At 43.0% G+C, this 18,754-nt stretch overlaps 1 protein-coding gene across 3 annotated transcripts in view; it reads left to right on the top strand.

The window, feature by feature from the left end:
* lrp4 (low density lipoprotein receptor-related protein 4) overlaps window positions 1-18,754 on the top strand; it is a 234,348-nt gene that overhangs the window by 62,712 nt on the left and 152,882 nt on the right. The window lies entirely within an intron of this gene.

The following is an 18,754-nucleotide window of genomic DNA, read 5'->3' as shown; positions in this document are numbered from 1 at the left end:
CAAACCCACTGGCTCCAGGTGGTCTTTGCTAGGTAAAGCCCCGCCTTATCTCAGCTCGCTGGTCACCATAGCAACACCCACCCGTAGCACGCACTCCAGCAGGTATATTTCACTGGTCATCCCCAAAGCCAACACTTCCTTTGGCCGCCTTTCCTTCCAGTTCTCTGCTGCCAATGACTGGAACGAATTGCAAAAATCACTGGAGCTGGAGTCTTATATCTCCCCCTCTAACTTTAAGCATCAGCTGTCAGAGCAACTTACAGATCACAGTACCTGTACACACCCAACTACCTCATCCCTATATTATTACTTGCCCTCTTGCTCTTCTGCACCCCAGTATCTCTACTTGCACATCATCATCTGCACATCTATGCTAAATTGTAATTGTAATATTTCACCTCTATGGCCTATTTATTGTCTACCTCTCTACTCTTCTCCAGTTGCACGCACTGTACATAGATTTTTCTTTTTCTTTTTTCTATTTTGTTATTGACTGTATGTTTGTTTATGTGTAACTCTGTGTTGTTGTTTTTGTCACACTGCTTTGCTTTATCTTGACCAGGTCACAGTTGTAAATGAGAACTTGTTGTCAACTGGCCTACCTGGTTAAATAAAGGTGAAATAAAATACATTTTAAAAAGTGCATGAATCTGACCATTTTCCTGTCCTGCTAAGCATTCAATATGTAATATGTACTTTTGGGTGTCAGAGAAAATGGAATATGGAATAAAAAATACATTATTTTCTTTAGGAATGTAGTACAGTAAAAGTTGTCAAAAATATAAATAGTAAAGTACAGATACTCCAAAAAACGACTTAAGTAGTATGTTAAAGTATTTTTACTTAAGTACTTTACACCATTGCCCGACGAACAGTTATTGTGCTAACGTTGCTTTGTTTGGAACTTGGTAGTGAGTGTTGCAACCGAGAAGACATTTTTTCACGCGCTACACACTTCTGCACTCAGCGCACCCATTCTGTGAGCTTGTGTGGCCTACCAGTTCGCGGCTGAGCCATTGTTGCTCCAAGACGTTTCCACTTCACAATAACAGCACTTACAGTTGACTGGGGCACCTCTAGCAGGGCAGAAATGTGAAAAACGGACTTGTTGGAAAGGTGGCATCCTATGACGATGCCATGTTGAAAGTCACAGCTCTTCAGCAAGGCCATTCTACTGCCAATGTTTGTCCATGGAGATTGCATGGCTGTGCGCTCAGTTGTATGTCAGCAACAGGTGTGGCTGAAACAGCCGAATCCAAAAAGGGGGTGTCCACATACCTTTGTGTATATACTGTTGAAGTCAGAAGTTTACATACACCTTAGCCAAATACATTTAAACTCAGTTTTTCACAATTCCTGACATTTAATACCAGTAACAATTCCCTGTCTTAGGTCGGTTAGGATCATCACTTTTTTTATGTGAAATGTCAGAATAATAGTACAGAAAATGATTTATTTAAGCTTTTATTTCTTTCATCACATTCCCAGTGGGTCAGAAGTTTACATACACTTAATTAGTATTTGGTAGCATTGCTTTTAACTTGTTTAATTTGGGTCGAATGTTTCAGGTAGCCCTTCCACAAGCTTCCCACAATAAGGTGGGTGAATTTTGGCCCATTCTTCCTGACAGAGCTGGTGTAACTGAGACAGACAGGTTTGTAGGCCTCCTTGCTCTCACCCGCTTTTTCAGTTCAGCCCACAAATGTTCTATAGGAATGAGGTCAGGGCTTTGTGATGGCCACTCCAATACCTTGACTTTGTTGTTCTTAAGCCATTTTTCCACAACTTTGGAAGTATGCTTGGGGTCATTGGAAGACCCATTTACGACCAAGCTTCAACTTCTTGACTGATGTCCTGAGATGTTGCTTCAATATATCCACATAATTTCCCTTCCTCATGATGCCATCTATTTTGTGAAGTGCATCAGTCCCTCCTGCAACAAAGCACCCCTACAACATGATGCTGCCACCCCCGTGCTTCACGGTTGGGATGGTGTTCTTCGGCTTGCAAGCCTCCCCTTTTTCCTCCAAACATAGCGATGGTCATTATGGCCAAACAGTTCTATTTTTGTTTATTCAGACCAGACATTTCTCCAAAAGGTATGATCTTTGTCCCCATGTGCAGTTGCAAACCGTTGTCTGGCTTTTTTAATGGCGGTTTTGGAGCAGTGGCTTCTTCCTTGCTGAGCGGCCTTTCAGGTTATGTCGATATAGGACTTGTTTTTATTGTGGATATAGATACTTTTGTGCATGTTCACAAGGTCCTTTGTTGTTGTTTTGGGATTGATTTTCACTTTTCGCACCAAAGTACGTTTATCTCTAGGAGACAGAACGCGTCTCCTTCCTGAGCGGTATGACGTCTGCGTGGTCCCATGTTGTTTATACTTGCGTACTATTGTTTGTACAGATGAACGTGGTACCTTCAGGGGTTTGGAAATTGCTTCCAGAGATGAACCAGACTTGTGGAGGTCTACAATTTTTCTGAAGTCTTGGCTGATTTCTTTTGATTTTCTCATTATGTCAAGCCAAGAGGCACTGAGTTTGAAGGTAGGCCTTGAAATACATCCACAGGTTCACCTCCAATTGACTCAAATTATGTCAATTAGCCTGTCAGAAGCTTCTATAGCCATGACATAATTTTCTGGAATTTTCCCAGCTGTTTAAAGGCACAGTCAACTTAGTGTATGTAAACTTCTGACCCACTGGAATTGTGATACAGTGAATAACAAGTGAAATAATCTGTCTGTGAACAATTGTTGGATACATTACTTGTGTCATGCACTAAGTAGATGTCCTAATCAACTTGCCAAAACTAGTGTGTTTACAAGAAATGTGTGGAGTGGTTGAAAAACAAGTTTTAATGACTCCAACCTAAGTGTATGTAAACTTCCAACTTCAACTGTATAGTGTACGTTCAAATTCTATTATGGTTGTCAATACCACTGGATCGACCTCCGCTTCCCTCTTTCTATCAAATTAGTCTCTGCTCTCATCTTCCTCCTTCTCCTCAAACCTTAGTATCGTGCCTCTGGATTTCCTGTCTCGGAAAGTAAATGGATTTCTTTGATTGATTAAGTGATTGTATCAAAGAAGGTTGAATTGAAACATAAAAATACCCAGACTCACTCCTCACCCAGGGGCCTAGGACTTGGGTTCCCTGAGGTCGTAGTTATACTTACATGCTTGTAGTGTCTGCTAGGTAGCCTAGGTACGAGTCCTAACAGGCCCTAAGCATGAGCATAGTGTCTCAGTGTTTACACCCACACCTCAGCCATTCCCTATGTGTGTGTGTCTTCTCTCTCTAATCTCCTTGCCTTGCCACGGGTGTCTGCTCTGCCCGCATGGTGAGCTGTGTGTGTGTGTCAGGCAGACAAAGACAGGCCTAGCCTTTTAATCACATCTGCCTGTGAACAGACAGGAGGCAAACATCAGCCTGGCTCGGGAAGAGCTGTTAATCACCTTTGGGGCATCACTGTTGGGGCGAGGATAGACCACAGAGATGGAGGGAGAGGGATAGAGGAGGAGGGGTGTATGGAGTGGTGGAGGGATTGGTTCTACAAAAAGAAAGGGGACAGGGTTAAAGAGAAGGGGTAGTGTGGCACTTTGAATTAAGTCAGTTCTGTTGATGCGTTCTTAAGTCTAAACCTTTTTTATTTAGATGGCAAGAAATTACGAAATGTCTTGGTCCCCTTTATCAGAAACATGACACCCTAGACCCACTCCAATTTGCTTACCGCCCCAATAGGTTCGCAGACGATGGAATCACAATCACAGTGCACGCTGCCCTAACCCATCTGGAGAAGAGGAATACCTATGTAAGAATGCTGTTCATCGATTTACAGCTCAGCATTTAACACCACAGCCATCATTAACGTTGAGTGGCTGCTGCCAACATACGGACTCAAATCTGTAGCCACTTTAATAAAAACTAAATTGGATGTAATAAATGTATCACTAGTCACTTTAAACAATGCCACTTTATATAATGTTTTCATACCCTACATTACTCATCTCATATGTATATACTGTATTCTATTGCATCTTGCCCATGCCGAACTGCCATCGCTCATCCATGTATTTATATGTACATGTTCTTATTCATTCCTTTACACTTGTGTGTGTATAGGGTAGTTGTTGTGAAATTGTTTGATTTCTTGTTAGATATTACTGCGCGGTCGGAACTAGAAGTACAAGCTACACTCTCATTAACATCTGCTAACCATTTGTATGTGACCAATAAGATTTGATTTGATTGGTTGGTTAAGTGTGTGTCTGACTGAAATAATGATATATCTACACTGCTCAAAAAAATAAAGGGAACACTTAAACAACACAATGTAACTCCAAGTCAATCACACTTCTGTGAAATCAAACTGTCCACTTAGGAAGCAACACTGATTGACAATAAATTTCACATGCTGTTGTGCAAATGGAATAGACAGCAGGTGGAAATTATAGGCAATTAGCAATACACCCCCAATAAAGGAGTGGTTCTGCAGGTGGTGACCACAGACCACTTCTCAGTTCCTATGCTTCCTGGCTGATGTTTTGGTCACTTTTGAATGCTGGCGGTGCTTTCACTCTAGTGGTAGCATGAGACGGAGTCTACAACCCACACAAGTGGCTCAGGTAGTGCAGCTCATCCAGGATGAGACATCAATGCGAGCTGTGGCAAGAAGGTTTGCTGTGTATGTCAGCGTAGTGTCCAGAGCATGGAAGCGCTATCAGGTGACAGGTCAGTACATCAGGAGACATGGAGGAGGCCGTAGGAAGGCAACAACCCAGCAGCAGGACCGCTACATCCGCCTTTGTGCAAGGAGAAGCAGGAGGAGCACTGCCAGAGCCCTGCAAAATGACCTCCAGCAGGCCACAAATGTGCATGTGTCTGCTCAAACAGTCAGAAACAGACTCCATGAGGGTGGTATGAGAGCCCGACGTCCACAGGTGGTGGTTGTGCTTACAGACCAACACCGTGCAGGACGTTTGGCATTTGCCAGAGAACACCAAGATTGGCAAATTCGCCACTGGCGCCCTGTGCTCTTCACAGTTGAAAGCAGGTTCACACTGAGCACATGTGACAGAGTCTGGAGACATCGCGGAGAACGTTCTGCTGCCTGCAACATCCTCCAGCATGACCGGTTTGGCGGTGGGTCAGTCATGGTGTGGGGTGACATTTCTTTGGGGGCCGCACAGCCCTCCATGTGCTCGCCAGAGGTAGCCTGACTGCCATTAGGTACCGAGATGAGATCCTCAGACCCCTTGTGAGACCATATGCTGGTGCGGTTGGCCCTGGGTTCCTCCTAATGCAATACAATGCTAGACCTCATGTGGCTGGAGTGTGTCAGCAGTTCCTGCAAAAGGAAGGCATTGATGCTATGGACTGGCCTGCCCGTTCCCCAGACCTGAATCCAATTGAGCACATCTGGGACATCATGTCTCGCTCAATCCACCAACGCCACGTTGTACCACAGACTGTCCAGGAGTTGGCGGATGCTTTAGTCCAGGTCTGGGAGGAGATCCCTCAGGAAACCATCCGCCACCTCATCAGGAGCATGCTCAGGCGTTGTAGGGAGGTCATACAGGCACGTGGAGGCCACACACACTACTGAGCCTCATTTGGACTTGTTTTAAGGACATTACATCAAAGTTGGATCAGCCTGTAGTGTGGTTTTCCACTTTAATTTTGAGTGTGACTCCAAATCCAGACCTCCATGGGTTGATACATTTCATTTCCATTGATCATTTTTGTGTGATTTTGTTGTCAGCACATTCAACTATGTAAAGAAAAAAGTATTTAATAAGAATATTTCATTCATTCAGATCTAGGATGTGTTATTTTAGTGTTCCCTTTATTTTTTGGAGCAGTGTATATATATATATTTTTTATACAAGTCACGGATTTCATATGACAGGTGTGTGTGTGTGTGTGTGTGTGTGTGTGTGTGTGTGTGTGTGTGTGTGAAAAGTTCTGAATAAAAAATGTGATTAACATTGCTGTTCTTCATTTATCTACTGCTTTCCACCCTCCTCTCTCTCTGTTTGGTGTTTCTCTATAGTAAAGCTCTACAATGACACACGTCACACAATGATGGATGACCATAATGCCGTGGGCCAAATTACCTCCATTGAGTTATAATCCTGATTCATGTTATTGATGTCTCAACCAGATTGCCAATGAGAAAAGGCCTTATGGAAGACACACACACACACACACACACACACACTCATTTGTCTCCAAACTGACCTGTAACACACATACACACGTACCCACAAAAAGCTGGTAAAACTGATCTTGGTTGTCTTGTAAGATCATTTTGATGGGGCTTGTGGGGTTAGGGCTGTAGGAAGGGTATGACTGAATGATTAGCAGGCTGAGGTCTCTAATGCAACTTTAATGAGCAGTGTGTAGCGATCTCCTCATAGATGTTTCTATTCTCTAAACAGTCATAATGACATACAAATGTAAATTATCCCTCACATCGAGTGTGTGGATATCATCATCGTGACATGAAATCTCAATCATAACACAAGCAACTAGAGACAGAAACACTGAACACTAATATCATTTTGAAACAGTGTTTGAATGCATGTTGGTGTCAGCTGTAGAGTCATTTTGAAAGGCTGTGTTAGAGTAAATGGTATAGAAAGTCAGTCAGAATACAGAGTGAGAACTCACCCTCTGCCCCAATACTGTGGGAGTGTTTAGCTAATGTGGGTTTGGAGAGGAGCTGAAGTGTGTATTTTGTTTTGCAGTGCTGTTAAAGTTTGAATATGGTTTTTAATTTGTAAAGCTGGTAAGCTTTCGGCAGTGTATTTTGTCCTCTCTTCGATGTAGGTTCAGTTCGCGCTACTAGTCTATAAAACACATACACACTCCCCACCCCCATAGTGGAAAATGGGAAGTGTGCGTGTGCTACAGATCTAGCTAATCAGACAGAGAGCAGTAACAGAGAAAGTCACTGAAGCGTCATATCTCTAATACCGACCAGACAGAAGGAGGAGCGCTGTTCTCAATCTATTATTAGGCCTACATTATTACATTACACACACAACACTACCGTTCAATACCACACAGTTCCTCAGATCGCAATTTTTTATTTGGTTTGGGTGTAGTCAAATGATCGTAAAGGGAAATTTAACCGCTGCTCCATTTCACTATATACAGTGCCATCAGAAAGTATTCAGACCCGTTGACTTTTTCCACATTGTTATGTTACAGCCTTATTCTAAAATGGATTAAGTTCTATTTTTTTCCTCATCCATCTTCACACAATACCCCATAATGACAAAGCAAAAACAGATTTTTATACATTTTTGCAAATGTATAAAAAGTTATAAACTAAAATATAAAATGTACTTAAGTATTCAGACCCTTTGGCAGCGATTACAGCCTTGAGTCATCTTGGGTATGACGCTACAAGGTTGGCACACCTGTATTTGGGAGTTTCTCCCATTCTTCTCTGCAGATTCTCTCAGCTCTGTCAGGTTGAATGGGGAGCGTTGCTGCACATATATTTTCAGGTCTCTCCCAGAGATGTTCGATCCGGTTCAAGTCCAGGCTCTGGTTGGGTCACTCAAGGACATTGAGACTTGTCCCAAAGCCACTCCTGCATTCTCTTGGCTGTGTACTAAGGGTCGTTGTCCTGATGGAAGGTGAACCTTCACCCCAGTCTAATATCCTGAATGCTCTGGAGCAGGTTTTCATCAAGGATCTCTCTGTACTTTGCGCTGTTCATCTTTGCCTTGATCCTGACTGGTCTCTCAGTCCTTACTGCTGGAAAACATCCCCACAGCATGATGCTGCCAACACCATGCTTCATTTTACTGATGGTGCCAAGTTTCCTCCAGAAGTGACACTTGGCTTTCGGGCCAAAGTGTTCAGTCTTGGTTTCATCAGACCAGAGAATCTTGTTTCTCATGGTCTGAGAGTCTTTAGGTGCCTTTTGGCAAACTCCAAGCGGGCTCTCATGTACCTTTTACTGGGGAGTGACTTCCGTCTGGCCACTCTACCATAAAGGCCTGATGTGGTGGAGTGCTGCAGAGATGGTTGTCCTTCTGGAAGGTCCTCCCATCGCTACGGAGGAACCCTAGAGCTCTGTCAGATTGACCATCAGGTTCTTGGTCACCTCCCCCGATTGCTCAGTTTGGTCAGGCGGCCAGCTCTAGGAAGAGTCTTGGTGGAGCCTAACGTTAGTTAGCTGCTTGGAGGATATCATGCCATTGGAGGAGTGGGTGAGTGACTGACTTTCTCCTCATAATTTTTCGGTGGCTATATACAGCCAGAGATGCAGGTGTCATTTGGCTAGCATTTGGCTGGCTAGGTGTCATTTAGCTAGCAAGAACTTGTACGACTATTATCCAGTAAGAATATCTCTTGCGTTTGCAAATTCACTCTGGCTATCTACTCCGATTTTAGAGCAATCTCGTCTGATTGTGCCAGAGCGTAAAACTGACGAATTTACGAATGCGCAACACCCGCTGAATATGACTAGTGTCAGTAAACATAGGCAAAAAAAGTGATAGTTAGTCAAGAACGCTCTATATAACATGTAAACAGCCTTACCAGCTCTGCTGCGGTGAGTAAAATGGTGTTCTCTCACCTGTTTTTGGAAGTAGCTATCTAGTAAGCTAGCCAACTTTAGCCAGTTTGCTTGGTTGGGGACGAGCATGCATTGGCAGGTAAGCTGCTGAAAAACGAGAGGCTGCTGTTCCCCATCATTTAGCAATGTAATGTTGATGGCCAATGAGCTGAAAAAGTTTGAGAGGGTATATATTTTATCTTTGTTAGAGTTTAGCTCATCTTGCTTTGGCTAGCATTAGTTGTTAATGTGCATAACTGTTTGTATAAAGCCCTACTGTAGCTCTGATTGGCACTGGTCTGTGTAGACTCGGTTTTATTTGTTGCAGTGTCTATTCCCCAAACGGCTGCTTTCCCACTCTGTATTGCTATTGAATTTTTACAAATGCCTTAGTATACATAATTCCTAAACTTTCTGAGGATTTATGAAAACATGAAAATGACCATATCTAAGTGGTCACTTGTCAGAAAATGTTTAACCTCTCTTGGGTAGGGGGCAGTATTTTCAAAGTAAACTGCCTGTTACTCAGGCCCAGAAGCTAGGATATGCATGGTAAATGTGGATAGAAAACCCTCTAAAGTTTCTAAAACTGTTAAAATTATGTCTGTGAGTATAACAGAACTGATATGTCAGGCGAAACCCGAGGACAAACCATCACAAAAAAATAATGTTTAGCCTACCACTGTTTTCAATGGCTATCACTTTTATTATAAGGCAAAATCCTCCCAGATTGCTGTTCCTAGGGATTCCACTAGATGTCAACAGTCTTTAGAAAGAGTTTAATGCTGGTTTTTGGAAAAATGAGCCAGAAATGGCAGTTTTTCTAGGTGGCTCCCATTTTGGCTGTAGTGTTTCCAAGCGCGTGGACGTTTTGGTATTTTTCTCCGGTAAAGACAATAACGATTCTCCATCTTAAATTTGATCGTTTATTTACGTATTAGGGTACCTAAGGTTTGATTATAAACATTGTTTGACTTGTTTGGAAAAGTGTATTTCTTCCGTGTCGCACCTGCCTGGTTGAAATATGTTTTTCATGTGTTTGTATGCGGGGCGCTATCCTCAGATAATCACATGGTGTGCTTTTGCCATAAAGCCTTTTTGAAATTTGACTCAGCGGCTGGATTAACAAGAAGTTAAGCTTTATTTTGATGTATTACATTTGTTATTTTATGAAAGTTAAATATTTATAATACTGTAGTTTGAATTTCGCGCTCTGCAATTTCACTGGATGTTGGCCAGGTGGGATCTGCCCATAAGAAGTTAATAAAGTGTCATATTCTTCCTGGGGATGTAAATGACCAGATTTTAGTAAGATTTCATGTTGCTAGAATGCTTTAAGTTCCACTTTAAATACAACAACTTTTTACACAGAATTTTCAATAAGATGGCCAACAGCATGCGCGCCGCAATAACAAAACAGTTCCACTCACCAGATGATGATCATTTAAAACTTAGCTTCTTGTTGAAAGTTATTCTTAAAGGGAGAAGCTAACAAATTAGCAACAACATCATATTTGATAACACCTGCTGCAGCCGCTGCAAACTAGCCGACAACACAAAAGCTAGCTAGCTAGACTGTGGGAAAACTACTGATTGCTATTGCGCAGTGACCTGTTGGCCTTCAAGAAGGCAGAAGTTTCCATACTTTTTTTGTAAAAATGGTCCCTCTCCATTAAGTCAAAATGTGATTAGTTGATTCCACTGTCACTCCAAAATGTTGCCCTAATACAGTTGAATGACCGATGCCTTCATCTAGCTTCTGATGGCCTAGCCAATGGCTGACTTAGCTAGCTAGATTTATCTCCCCAGAGACTTCAGTGTTACCCATTCCTTTGCAACAAAAACTGAAGAGATTAAATCAGAACATCATTGAAAATAATAATATTAATAATTATCATTATTATAATAATTATTTTATAAATCCTTGGCCCGTAGAAGGCCTGAACTCTTACTATGGTGGTGATTTGACAATTACAATTGTGTTCTTGAATTGGACTCGCTTTTTTCTGGTCTCGGTCTTGATTCGGTCTCGGACCCCTTGTCCCCCTTCTGGTCTCGGTCTTGACTCGGCCTCCCCCCCCCAGTCTTTGTCTTGACTCAGCCTCGATTTGCTTTGGTCTTGGTCTTGAATCGGTCTCGTTTTAGGTGGTCTCGAACACAACACTGGACAGCAGCTTCAATCAACCAATGACTTCGTTGAACTCTGCCGACTCAATAATTCTAAAATACAGCAATAAATATGTCGGAAACACTGTCTCATCACTCATAATTATGTAGAGAGACTGGAAAAACACCTCAAATACTGTCTAGAGGTTAAGTTTCCCTTTTAAGTGCAAGGTGCAACAAATGCACATATTTTTGAAGGCCGCTGTTAAAGATTTGAAATAAATAAATAAAAATTACGATAGGCTATTGCCAATCTTTTTTTTAACAGACACTCCTTAACCTCTTGCTTCTACTCGGGACGCTTGCGTCTCAACTAGAGCTCTGGAAATGCAAATGCGCTACGCTAAATGCTAATAGTATTTGTTAAAACTCAAACGTTCATTAAAATACACATGCAGGGTATTGAATTAAAGCTACACTCGTTGTGAATCCAGGCAACAAGTCAGATTTTTAAAATGCTTTTCGGCGAAAGCATGAGAAGCTATTATCTGATAGCATGTAACAATACACTACAACACAAAAGACCCGCAGGGGATGTAAACAAAATAATTAGCATATTCGGCGCTACACAAACCGCACAATAAAATAGAAAACATTCATTACCTTTCACCATCTTCTTTGTTGGCACTCCTAGATGTCCCATAAACACTTGGGTCTTTTTTTCGATTAAATCGGTCATATATAGCCTAGATATCGTTATATGTAGACTGTGTGATAAACGGAAAAAACAGCGTTTCATAACGTAAACGTAATTTTTTTCAATTCAAAAAGTCGACGATAAACTTTCACAAAACACTTCGAAATACTTTTGTAATGCAACTTTAGGTATTAGTAAACGTTAATAAGCGATAAAATTCATCAGGAGGCGATGTAAAAATCATTAGCTGTCCGTCTGGAAAAATGTCCGGCTAGAAACTCAACCAAAATATCCGGTCCTAGACCTGAAGAAATGCGCTGCCTTGCATGTGTTTGACCAAGAAAAAACTTGTAGGCAAATGACAAGACTCTAGACACCGTGTGGAAGCTGTAGGTACTGCAACCTCAGTCAATTAATTGTGGTTCACCTTTATCAATGGGTTCAAGTAGCGCATGGATATATTTTCCCATTTTCAGTGATCAGTTTTTCCTGTGCTTTTCGATGTAAATGCCGTTCTGGTAAAGCCACAGCAGTGATTTAACCAGTTTTATAAACGTCTGAGTGTTTTCTATCCACACAGACTAAGCAAATGCATATACTATATTCCTGGCATGAGTAGCAGGGCGCTGAAATGTTGCGCGATTTTTAACAGAATGTTCAAAAAAGTAGAGGGTAGAAGCAAGAGGTTAACTAACTTGTGTCTAGCTGTAAAAATACATACGTTCCTTTTCTCTCCCTTCGATAGGCTATGAATATGGCTTTTGGGCTATAGGCTACGCTTTCATAGTTTTATGCATGTCTTTCTCCCGATCAAACAATCAATGTGAAGTTCCATCTCAACAAGTTGTTTATAGAGCCTAAAAACACAAGGTAGCCAGGGGACTAATAATGAGAGAACAAACAATATCAATAGCCTATAGAAAAATCTCATGACAAGTTTAATCAAGTTTTAAGCTTATTAAGAAATAAATGATTCATGTGGGCCAAATAAAGTGGTGATCCTAACTGACCTATGACAGGGAATTTTTACCTCGAATGTTACTAGGACATTTAGTCCTAGTAAGAATTTCCTGTCTTAGGTCAGTTAGAATCACCACTTTATTTTAAGAATGTAAAATGTCAGAATAATAGTAGAGAGAATTATTTATTTCAGCTTTTATTTATTTCATCACATTCCCAGTCGGTCAGAAGTTTACATAAACTCAATTAGCATTTGATAGCATTTCCTTTAAAATGTGTAACTCGGGTCAAATATTTTTGTGTTGCCTTCCACAAGCTTCTCCCAATAAGTTGGGTGAATTTTGGCCCATTCCTCCTGACAGAGCTGGTGTAACTGTGTCAGGTTTATAGGCTTTACCATGAAATGCGAACTTATAAAGCCCTTAACCAACAGTGCAGTTCAAGAAGAAGAAAATATTTAGGCTAAAATAAAAAGTAACACAATAAGAATAACAATTACGAGGCTATATACAGGGGGTACCGTTATTGAGTCCGTGTGCGGGGGTTCAGGTTAGTTGAGGTAATCTGTACATGAAGGTGGGAGCGTAGTGATCTATGCATCGGTAACAAACAAACAGTGAGTAGCAGAATTGTACAAAGGGGGGGGGGAAGAGTGTGTCAATGTAAATTGTCCGGTAGTGATTTTTATGAATTGTTCAGCTGTCAAATTCCTTGGGGGTAGAAGCTGTTGAGGAGCCTTTTGGTCCTAGACTTGGCACTCCGATACCGCTTGCCGTGTGGTAGCAGAGAAAACAGTCTAGAAAACAGGGTGACTGGAGTCTGACAATTTCATGGGCTTTCCTCTGACACCGCCTACTATTTTGGTCCTGGATGGCAGGAAGCTTGGCCCCAATGATGTTCTGGGCCATTCGCACTACCCTCTGTAGCGCCTTATGGACAGATGCCCAGCAGTTGCCATACCAGGCGGTGATGCAACCGGTCAGGATGCTCTCGATGGTGCAGCTGAAGAACCTTTTGAGGATCTGGAGGCCCATGCCAAATCTTTTCAGTCTCCTGAAGGGGAAAATGTTTTGTCGTGCCCTCGTCATGACTGTCTTGGTAATTTTGGACCATGATCATTCGTTGGTGATGTGGACACCAAGGAACTTGAAACTCTCAACCCGCTCCACTACAGCCCCGTCGATGTTAATGGGGGCCTGTTCGGTCCGCCTCTTCCTGTAGTACACGATCAGCTCCTTTGTCCGGCTCACATTGAGGGAGAAGTTGTTGTCCTGGCACCACACTGCCAGTTCTCTGACGACCTCCCAATAGGCCGTCTCATTGTTGTCGGTGATCAGGCCTACCACTGTTGTGTCATCAGCAAACTTAATGATGGCGTTGGAGTCATGTTTTGCTATGCAGTTGTGGGGGAAAAGGGAATACAGGAGGGGACTAAGTACACATCCCCGAGGGGCATTAGTGTTAAGGATCAGCGTGGCAGATGTATTGTTGCCTACTCTTTCCACCTGGGGGCGGCCCGTCAGGAAGTCCAGGATCGAGTTGCAGAGGGAGGTGTTTAGTCCCAGAGTCATTAGCTTAGTGATGAGCTTCGTGGGCACTATGGTGTTGAACGCTGAGCTGTACGATGAACAGCATTCTCACATAGGTGTTCCTTTTGTCCAGGTGAGAAAGGGCAGTGTGGAGTGCGATTGAGATTGCGTCATCTGTGGATCTGTTGGGGCGGTATGTGATTTGGAGTGGGTCTAGGGTGTCCAGGAGGATGGTGTTGATGTTGAGCCATGACCAGCCTTTCAAAGCACATCATGGCTACCGACGTGAGTGCTACGGGGCTGTTATCATTTAGGCAGGTTTCCTCCGCTTCCTTGGGCACAGAGACTATGATGGTCTGCTTGAAACGTAGGTATTACAGACTCGGTCAGGGAGAGGTTGAAAATGTCAGTGAAGACACTTGACAGTTGGTCCGCGCATGCTTTGAGTACACATCCTGTTCTTCCGTCTGGCCCAACGTCTTTGTGAATGTTGACCTGTTTAAAGGTCTTGCTCTCATCGGCTACCGAGAACGTTATCCCAGTCATCCAGAACAGCTGGTGCTCTCGTGCATGCTTCAATGTTGCTTGCCTTGAAGCAAGCATAAAAGGCATTTTGCTCGTTTTGGGCAGCTCGCATCTGGATTTCCCTTTGTAGTCCGTAATCGTTTTCAAGCCCTGCCACATCCGACGAGCGTCAGAGCCGGTGTGGTAGGATTCAATATTAATCCTGTATTGACGTTTTGCTTGTTTGATGGTTCGTCTGAGGGCATAGCGGGATTTCTTAAAGCGTCCGGATTAGTCTCCCGCTCCTTGAAAGCGGCAGCTCTAGCATATATCTCGATGCTGATGTTGCCTGTATTCCATGACTTCTGGTTGAGATATGTACGTACAGTCACTTTGGGGACGGCGTCGTCAATGGACTTATTGATGAAGCCAATGACTAAGGTGGTGGATTTTTCAATGCCATTGAATAAATCCCGGAACATATTCCAGTCTGTGCTAGCAAAACAGTCCTGTAGTTTAGCGTCCGCAGCATCAGACCAGTTCTGTATTGAGCGAGTCACTGGTACTTCCTGCTTTAGTTTTTGCTTGTAAGCAGGAATCAGGAGGATATAATTGTCGTCAGATTTGCCAAATGGAGGGTGGGTGATAGCTTTGTATGCATCTCTGTGTGTGGAGTAAATGTGGTCTAGGATTTTTTTCCCCCCTGGTTGTACATGTGACATGCTGGTACAAATTTGGTAAAACTGATTTAAGTTTGTCCTATCATGATTTAGGGAAAACTTAAATCAAATGTTGACATCACCCAACCCTAGTTGAAGGACAAATAGAACAAATTGTAATCTCTATTTTAGTACTGATTGCACTGAGATTCTGTGAAAATGGCTCTCTAAAGTCAGTGCTGTGTTTTAGGGATGTGTTTCCAGGTAACTCTATATGCTTTGAAGCTCTTTGGGATTAAAGGAATGATCACACACAGTATCTGTGACGGACCTGGACTTTGCAGGGGACTATTGAACTGTCTTAAACAGCGGAGATATCCTGCTTTGCTTCCTCCTTTTTCACAATCTCTCTCCCGTCGTACATAGGCATTCCTGTATTTGGAATGTTTGCCCACTAAAGCTATTCTATCCCTCTTTCCAGAAGACTCCTCTTATTCTTTCATCCTTTTCTATTTGGAAATAACTACTTCCCACCAACTTCCCCCCAACATCCTGCCAGTTGTGGTCATGCCCTTCACAGCGGTGCTAAAGAACGTTTGCCCCTTTCAGGCCTTGCTGTTTGGACCCTGGAGAAAAGGGAGGTATGGCGGTCCAAAGATATAGTGTCCCTGGTCTGAAAGAGGGACCACAATGTCTCTATTGGTCCCGGGCTGGCGGGAGGTGCGCTTGAGGTGCCCCAGAGGAGTGTTTGGCATTCCCCTCCTGTTTTGTGAGTGTTTGACAGGTGAAATAGTGTGGGAACCACAGGGAGGGTTTTCGTTAAAATGCTTTTTGTTGCGCCTGTCGGGGATGTGGAGGTGCGGAGTGAATGCTCAATAGCTCTGTAGGAGCCAGCGGTGAATGGACAAAATGGCCTCCAGTGGTAACTTCCTGTGTCTAAACTGTCCTCTCACCGGAGCCTTCAACAGAAGGGGCCAAGTGAGGATTGCAGTGATATAAGGGGAGAATTAAAATAAGTAATGGTTGTTGTTGATGCCAGGTGTGTGTGCCCTTACCCGTGCGTGGGTGCCTTTGGTTTTGTGTCTCTTGGCTTGTCCTGGTTGGGAGAGCGCCGTTCTAACAGATTAGCTACACGTTCCACACAGACAGTGTGTGGTCACTAGTAGCTCCTGCACTGGAGGAGAGATGTGAATGTGGACCATCATGATCCATACAGCCAACTCTGCGTCCACACTGTAGGCCTAATTGATTGATTCCATAAATTAAAATCGCAGATTGGGCCTCATCGTAAATCAACCTTGATGTCATTATAGCAGCAATGACAATTATGTTATTAGTTCTCTATAATATTTCTCGCTCGTTTGCTCGGTCCAAACCTTTGAGGCAGCAGAGGACTTTTCACAGGATCGGGTAGGGGGACAGATGGAGCTTGTGGGGGAGGGGTGGTCATCCACTTTTTGACAATTTGGGAAATAGGAGGGTCATTTGGGGTCCTGAGAACCCCGAAAAATGTGAGGCGCAGCTTTCTCATAGTCTCTCCTTCCTCTATTCTCCTGTTCCTCCTTTCGATTCAGTCTGTTTTCCTCACTATTGCCAACGAAAGGCAGTGGGAGCAGGGAGAGAGGAGAAAGGGTGGCATAGGAGAGCGAGTGGGACATGGGAAAGGAGAAAGAACCAGTGAGAGGAGAGATACGGAGTGAGAAAAAGAAGGGAGAGGGTGGTGGTAGCAAAGGAAGTAGTTTTATTAACTATGATACTCTGATGGTATGAGGAATGAGTAATATGGGGCTTTTCTATCTTTGGGTTGTTTTAAGAAAGAGAAGGAGAGCTAGAGGAAAAAAAGAGCGAAGAGAGTGATTGTTCAGAGTGAGTGCCTTGAGGGCCATTGTTCATCCCTCCCTTTTCAGCTAAAGGAGACAGGAGAGGTTCACACACCACTTTCAGGCATCCCGCTGGGCACCCCGGAAGGGGGCCTTTGCAGCCGGTAAAGAAGGCTCGGCCATACGGATAAATCACACTGAATGGAGGGGTCTGTGTTTTCTGTTTTATTCTCTTTCCAAAAAGGAGCCAGAGCGAGAGAATTCAACCACAACCACAGGTGTCCGCCTCGGTTCTAGCATGGTATTGCCTTCAAGTCAACAATTTAATGTGGGTTTTGTTGTTGTGTCTCACACGTGCAATTTTGCACATTTGAGTGGGTGCGTTTGTGACTCTAAAAACCCACACCAATCAATCTTGAGCTACTAAGTGTCACATCATCTGTCTACAAAACAGCCATCTATTGTCCAACTTAACGCACTGTGAAAACTGTTTTGCGGACAGAATGAGTCGCTCTAAAAATCTTCCCTGGCTGAAACACGTGTTTGACCCAGGCCCAAACTCTTCTAGGAACTACTATCAACTTATAGGATGTTGTTCTCCAGTGTCTGGATGAAGGACAGGGTGACAACATGGTGGAAGATGACAAATTGGTCATTGTAAGGTGGCGTCTAATAGCCAGTAACATTCAGCTGACCGGTCTTCTTCAGAACAAGACTTTCCACAGACAGGATGTGTGTGGAAAGTCTTGCTCTGAAGAAGACCGCTCAGCAGAATGTTTGCGTGTGCTCAAGTGTTTGTGTATGTGTGCTTGTTTGAGACAATTATTTTATAGGTCAGTGTTGGACTGATAGCAGTCCCCTACTGCAAGCCATACATAAAGCCCTGCGTTATCTCAGCTCACTGTTCACCATAGCAGCACCCACCAGGAGCACGCGCTCCAGCAGGTAAATTTCACTGGTCACCCCCAAAGCCAATTCCTCCTTTGGACGCCTTTCCTTCCAGTTCTCTGCTGCCAACGACTGGAACTAATTGCAAAAATCACTGAAGCTGGAGACTCATATCTCCATCACTAGCTTTAAGCACAAGCTGTCAAAGCAGCTCACAGATCACTGTGCATGTACATAGCCCATCTAAAAAAGCCCATCCAACTACCTCATCCCCATACTGTTATTTTCTTTGTCTCCTTTGCGCCCCAGTATCTCTACTTGCACGTTCATCTTCTGTACATCTATCACTCCAGTGTTTAATGGCTAAATTGTAATTATTTCGACCACTATGGCCTACTTATTGCCTTACCTCCCTTATTTGCACACACTGTATATATACTTTTCTATTGTGTTATTGACAGCATGTTTGCTTATTCCATATGTAACTCTGTGTTGTTGTTTGTGTCGCACTGCTTTGCTTTATCTTGGCCAGGTCGCAGTTGTAAATTACAACTTGTTCTCAACTGGCCTACCTGGTTAAATAAAGGCAAAATAAAATTGAATAAATACAAACTCTACTCATATTAGCAAACTCAGACATTTTCAAATGTAATGAGCTCCATGTCGTGAACTAAAGTCTTATTGTTATGGACTTCTACACAATCTTTACATGGCCATTCTGCACTTTTCATTACAAGTCATTAGTGATGGGTATTTGAAATTATTTAGCTATTCGAATAATATCCTGCATTTCTTTCCAGATATCCGCATAGTAATGAAAAAAAATGAAATGCCACAACAGCAGACAGACAGTGCACAGTTGTTTTCAGGGTGCTATATCGGTAGTCTTTGGCTAACAGTAGCCTAGGCTAACAGCAACGGTGAAAGAGCGGTCTGATGTTTAAATGTTTAAAAATACATTTTCTGGTGAGTGTTTTGCATTGATCTGTGTCAGGTCTTGTGGACCCGCCAAT

This window comes from Oncorhynchus nerka, linkage group LG27 (assembly GCF_034236695.1).
Source record: "Oncorhynchus nerka isolate Pitt River linkage group LG27, Oner_Uvic_2.0, whole genome shotgun sequence".
Taxonomy (NCBI): domain Eukaryota; kingdom Metazoa; phylum Chordata; class Actinopteri; order Salmoniformes; family Salmonidae; genus Oncorhynchus; species Oncorhynchus nerka.
The sequence above is the reverse complement of the archived record's forward strand: the minus strand, read 5'-3'. Positions and strand labels throughout refer to the sequence as shown.